Source organism: Limulus polyphemus, unplaced genomic scaffold, assembly GCF_000517525.1.
Source record: "Limulus polyphemus unplaced genomic scaffold, Limulus_polyphemus-2.1.2 Scaffold9295, whole genome shotgun sequence".
NCBI classification, from domain to species: Eukaryota; Metazoa; Arthropoda; class Merostomata; order Xiphosura; family Limulidae; genus Limulus; species Limulus polyphemus.
In genome coordinates, this window is record NW_013674905.1 from 9838 (window position 1) to 15985 (window position 6148).

Here is a 6148-nt window from a genome sequence, read left to right on the forward strand (position 1 = left end):
AAAGTTTCGTCGGAACGAATTTACGGAAAATCAATTAACAAACGGAGACGTAACAGTATTAACGTCAACAGAATCTTGCTGATCTTTTGTAGACACTTCATCAGATGTATCTATCAGAGCATTATTATACTCACAGTGAACGGATGTGCACTGAGAATCTTCTCCCCGGCCAAACCATTTCTCACATCTTTATTTCATTCTGAATTGCACCTTCAGACTGATTTATTTTTCCCGCCTTTAAATATTTCAGCATTGAACCACGTAACTGTTCTTTGCATTCTTCCAAAGACGCCCGCTTATAACCATATTATTTTATTATTTGTCACTAACCACAGGTAATTCACTATTGAATGAGTGGCTTGAACATACAGATTCTCCATTTTTCTCCATTTGTCTGTATGTTCAAGCCACTCACAAATGGAGAATCTGTATGTTCAAGCCACTCACAAATGGAGAATCTGTATGTTCAAGCCACTCACAAATGGAGAATCTGTATGTTCAAGCCACTCACAAATGGAGAATCTGTATGTTCAAGCCACTACAAATGGAGAATCTTTGTCACATTTTGGCTTCTAATAAAAATCGGGACATTTTTATTTCATTTCTGCTACAAATAATTACTTGAACGAGTCTCAGACTGTTATAAAAGTTACTTATCTGCTTAGTAAATTCTTGCTGATCATAAAAATTACATTATGAATTATTATGGAAAAAATATTAAATCAAAATGTTGATTTTTATGTCGCTACAAATAAATGTGAATTTCACAGAACAATCAGTATGTTAAAAAAACGGCATTGGCGTCATTTCACTAACCCACTCCCGAATGATGTAATCAAATTCTTAAAATGAAATGTTATTTTGCAGTTAAATCTTATTTCTTACTTTGTCCTAGTTTTGTTGTATTTTTCTCGTTGATCTATTTTCTCACAGTGTATTGGCGACCAACAACAGTTTGGCTGAGTTAGTTATGAAGTCTTGCATTGAAATATTTGTAAAAACAAATCTCACGATCGGTTTTCGTGTTTCGATCTAAGTGCAAAGCTGCAAAATGAGCTGTCTGCACTCTTCTTAATGCAGGGGTCGAACATTAATTATAGCGTTATAAGCCGTCAAGTTCACTGCTGACACACTGGAGTTCACAATTCAAGTTTCTTCTTCTCGCTAATTTGACAGTAGTTTAACAGTGTCAATATTACACGTAAATTGAAGTTTAAGAAAACATTCGAACAATATGAAGTTTTGAAACAGTTATTTGTTGGATTTATTTATGTACAACATTTCTTCTCCAACAGTGAGATATGATCACGTACAACATTTAAGGTACAACTTTTTTTGTAGAGATGAAACGTTGTACAGAAATAAATCTATTATCTAACAAATAGCTGTTTATAAACTGATCACACAATACTCATAAAATACAATAATATAAATACTCAGTTTGAATGTTTTTATTAATTGTACATATTAGTTACTAACATTATTTTTTGTGTTATTAACCAGTTTTTTTTTATCAATATTTTAACATTAGCATGCGTTTTAATATCCATTAAATTTTTTGGCATTGTATTAGATAAGCTTGGTACTTGATAACTTGCCCCCCAGCGGCACAGCGGTATGTCAACCTAACTTACAACGCTAGAAACCGGTTTTCGATACCCGTGGGGGCAGAGCACTGATAGCCCATTGTGTAGCTTTGTGCTTAATTCCAAACAAACAAACAAACCATGATCATGCTTACCAAACATTACAAGAAGTTCGACGGAATAAGTAGCACGTTCAAAATAAACTTTTCAATAATAAATCCTTTGTTTGACATGCCTGACAAAGCTTAAAAATATTTCTTTGTACTGGTGAATTTTTGTTTAAAATATATAAATTATTTTTATCCCCTGTAAACTTGGAACGCAATATCTGATGCTTAATCCCTTAAAGTAACATACACCTAATTTTCAGTATTAATTTGAAAAGTATTTTTGGGGGTAAGTCCCTGTAACCTTCCTCTTCTTCATTACTAGACAGTGTGGTTTGATCTCCCTGCTGCTTGGAGCCTTGCACTTACTAAGGCTGGCACTGGTTAAGAACTCCTAACAACAAATATACTAAAACTTAAACGATTACTTACGTGGTGTCTTACAAACGTATTGTTGCTTACAGTATACTCTATGAAACATGGACGTCAGCAGGTGAACACCTCCAAACGAGATGGGAAAGTCTAAATAATTTCTTCAATAATGACCCATTTGTGATGTCAGTATGGGGTGAGAATTTTTTTTGGACTCAAATTTTGTTTTCCCTGTACACAAGAAAATCATTTTAAAGCATCAACAGGGTTTACTTTGTATTCCAGGGCTCTGCTATTGTTTATATATATACATATATATATTTGATTATTATTTGATGATTTAATGAAGGCCCCTAATGATTTTTAACTCGTGAGTATAAACACCGACAAAAAACTGTAGTATGCCATTAAAGACGTTATTTCTAAAAAAAAATGCATCAAGATACTGACAACAGCCTTTTCTCGTGCGTCAGATAACGCTTATTCGCTGGTACTGCGTTTTCATGCGAAAAATTGACAGTACAGAACCGGCGGACAGCGTGAAGAGTATTTCAGTAACTTCGTAAAATTAAACTTAAAAGCAAGCAGAGAAGATATTCAAGAACTATTTGAACATTTGCGAAAGAAATAGAACAGTACATTTCTGATAGACGTGATGATATATGTTACTGATGGTAAAGATCAGGACGGGACAGAATGTAAGTATTGTTCCAGTGGAAAACAAGGTAGGTATGGCTTTTGTTGAAGAAGATAATTTTATATTCTGAGGAGACAAATGGATAATTGTCGAAGACGTATCGTTTCCAAAGTGTGTTCCATTATTAGTATGTTTACAAACAGAGTTAGTAACATTCGAGAATTCATTTGATGTGAATACTCACGTTAGTTTTGATTAGAAAGTTCAGGAGATGGGACATTACATCACACAAGATATCAGGAAACGACTATCTTACAGTTAGCAAGAATCTTAAAAGAAGGATTGATTGAAAACTATAAAACATTAATTAAGCAATATCATGACAAGATAGGTGAATTATTATTTTAATTAAAATATATGACATATAGTGTATCAATATCAGACAGAACTAGACAGAAACGAGGTTTAATAAATGCGGGTGGAAGCATTTTGAAATTCTTAATTGGAACCGCAACCACCGACGATTTACAAGAATTAAATGAGAAGGTAGAACGACAGAGACAGGTATCTAAGGAAATGATTCATTTAATAGGTGAACAGGTAACTATAATGAATTTATTAAATCAGACAATTGAAGTTCCTGACCAAGAAATTAGAAAATTATATAAAGCTTTAGTGAATATTACTAATGCATTGATACGCACTAGAATAAGACAAACTGAGTTACAAAAAGCAAGAATTGAAATGTTAGTTTTTAACACTAGGATCCAGAATAATCTACAACAGTTATATTTTACTGTATGGAGTAGCAGGACAGAGTTAGCTAAGCTAAGGTTTTGTGGTTCAAAGCAAGTTCTTGCCATGCCACCCTTTGATGTGATTGAATGACTTTAAAAGGCAACCTTTTGTGCAATTCATGCTTCTGTTTAGTTTTTCCTTGATGATTTTTCATCATTGTTGTACAGGGAGAGCCTGGACTCATCTGTGAATAATACAAAGATGTACTGGTCCATTATCCATTTGGTATGTTAACATACCTAATTACTTAAGACATTTGTTAACTTATGGTCAAAGGTTGGCATATGGCTGGTCTTCTGACTGTAAACTAGTATTGTTCTGATTGTTCCTTTTAAAACTTTAGCCCTGATTATCTTCCGAAGTTGTTCCTGGAATCTGGGTAGTCACTATCCTTTATTGTCTAGTAGTAACTATCAGATACTGGTCTAAACTGACTTTGTCACACACAGCCAATAACTTCCATGTTTTATTTTCTTCTTTTTTTGTGAGGCCTCCAGATAGGATTCTAGACTCTAATAATTACAATTTGGAAACATCAAGTGCATTTACCAGATGTTGGCAACTGTGACTCTTTCCACACTTTTGAATTCAGTGCCTATGCTTAGGTATAATTTGTGGCTGTTATCATACCCACTGTTGTACATGAAAACTATTTTTGGATAATACTGTTAACAAGTGAACAGAGTATGTCAGATCTGTCTTTTATAGTGCATATATCATAGCATTGATTTATACATGATTAGTATGCTGTATGATCAAGAACTTCGTTGGCTGTTGGTGTGGGCTGTTTAGTTAAACAGTAAAGTTGGTCAAAGATAGAGGTAGGCCATTAATTTGATTAACTGATTATCATGTAAAATACTCGATTAATTAAAATTATCATTAAATCAATATATGTCATGAAACTAGTGCTTTCGATTATTACTGTTTTTGATTATTCCAACTATCCAGTGACTGAAATGTTACTATTATGATATCGTAGTATAAGTTCTGGACGAGAAGCTGTTACCCATTTATTATCTATCTTGACTACAGCACTCGGGAATAGTCAGCTCCCACCTAAGGAGCAGTACGCTTGAACCACGTGACTTTAAATTCAAGTAACCCAAGGACTTTTTCATTGTATGTACACTCGCTGATTGGAGTTGATTGTTAAAAGCTTAGAAGTTACGATGGATTATAAGTAAGTATGTTTACCTTGTTATAAACTTGCATTAAAATGATATTATATTTAACATATTTAGTCACCCTCTTTTATATACCAGACTACCCTATATCTAGTAAATACTAGAGCATTCGCCAAGGTACAGGATAGTTCTAGAAAATAGGTGGCGCCACACCAGTCACGTGACCTGGATGACGCAACACAGTTTTTAATTGCTCTATACATTATGTATTATTTAAAAACAACATGTATTGTACTAAGTATTATATATTATATAATAACCAGGATTATATATTAACCAGAATTAAATATTTCAATAATAAGCTTTAGTACCTAATATGTCAAACGCACTTTCTACAAATAAATGCATCCGATTAAATTTATTATTTAAACCATTTAAAGCTTTGTGCTGTAAGTTGCGGTTTATGTTTTAGTGGAATGCTCCTCAAGAAACTATAAAACGAAATGTATTCCTACTGAACAGGAACAAGAATGTTCAGCTTATTATATACTATTCGTCCTATAAGGAAAATTGTAACAACTGGAAAAAAAACTAGACGTCATCAATAGAAAAGCAACTCCAATCAGTTGTTACGTCTCCGTTTGTTAATTAACTTTCCGTAATTTCGTTTCCGACGACACTTTAAACTGATACCTGTAGTAAACAAAAGTTCTATCCAAGTTACTCATTGAATAACAAAAGATAAGACGTAAAAATTAAATAGTAATAATTATATGCTCCACCCCCTATTCATCTGTGGTGGTAGTTGTTCTATGAGAAGAACGTCTTTAACTCTTCTCTCAGTGTACTTGGTAAGTATTTGTACAGAGAATGGTGGTTTCATATCAGGTGATATTTGTCCATGATTAGTTAAAAAATTATCCGCAACTGCGCTTCTTTTATGTTGTTCTTTATAAAGAGTGAATACGTTTTCCTACCCTTCTGTGTAGATTTCCCCAGTGTACGTACGAAGGTAAATGTTACATGTAAGTATTTCTCGAACCTCAAATGTGTAACAACATCACTTAAATTATTCATCGAACATCATATTTTTATATAAATAAGGCTGACGGCAGTGAAGTATGAATGAATAACAGAAAAGAAAAATAAACTGATTCAAAATATAAAAAGGCTTACCTAAATATTCGCTCCCTGCTACGTCCGTATGCCACTAGCGGAAAACGCATTATTTTCGTATTTTCTAAACGTTTTCGAACTACTTTTTTTTCTTTGTCTTTTTAGAATAAAGAGTACTATTTCTCAAATTTGTATGGTTCTAAAGGAAAAGGAATTTGCTGTGATTGACAAAGATAATAAAATTGGGATGCGGGAAAATGTTTGAGACACCATTCTGGCAAATGGAGTAACGAAGGTTTATAAACCCATCACAGGATATTACGAGTATCGCTTCTCGGCCTTTTGGCTAAGATCAAAGTGTAGTATCTGTTCTTATCAGCTTAATATCTGATACGGTTCCTATAG

At 33.4% G+C, this 6148-nt stretch overlaps 1 long non-coding RNA gene across 1 annotated transcript; it reads left to right on the plus strand.

The window, feature by feature from the left end:
• The first annotated feature begins 1728 nt into the window (after positions 1-1728).
• Positions 1729-6117, plus strand: LOC111083376. Its single transcript, XR_002609006.1, has 3 exons — positions 1729-2261; positions 3863-3864; positions 6107-6117. It is a non-coding gene; the product is annotated as an uncharacterized LOC111083376 (long non-coding RNA).
• Positions 6118-6148: the final 31 nt, after the last annotated feature.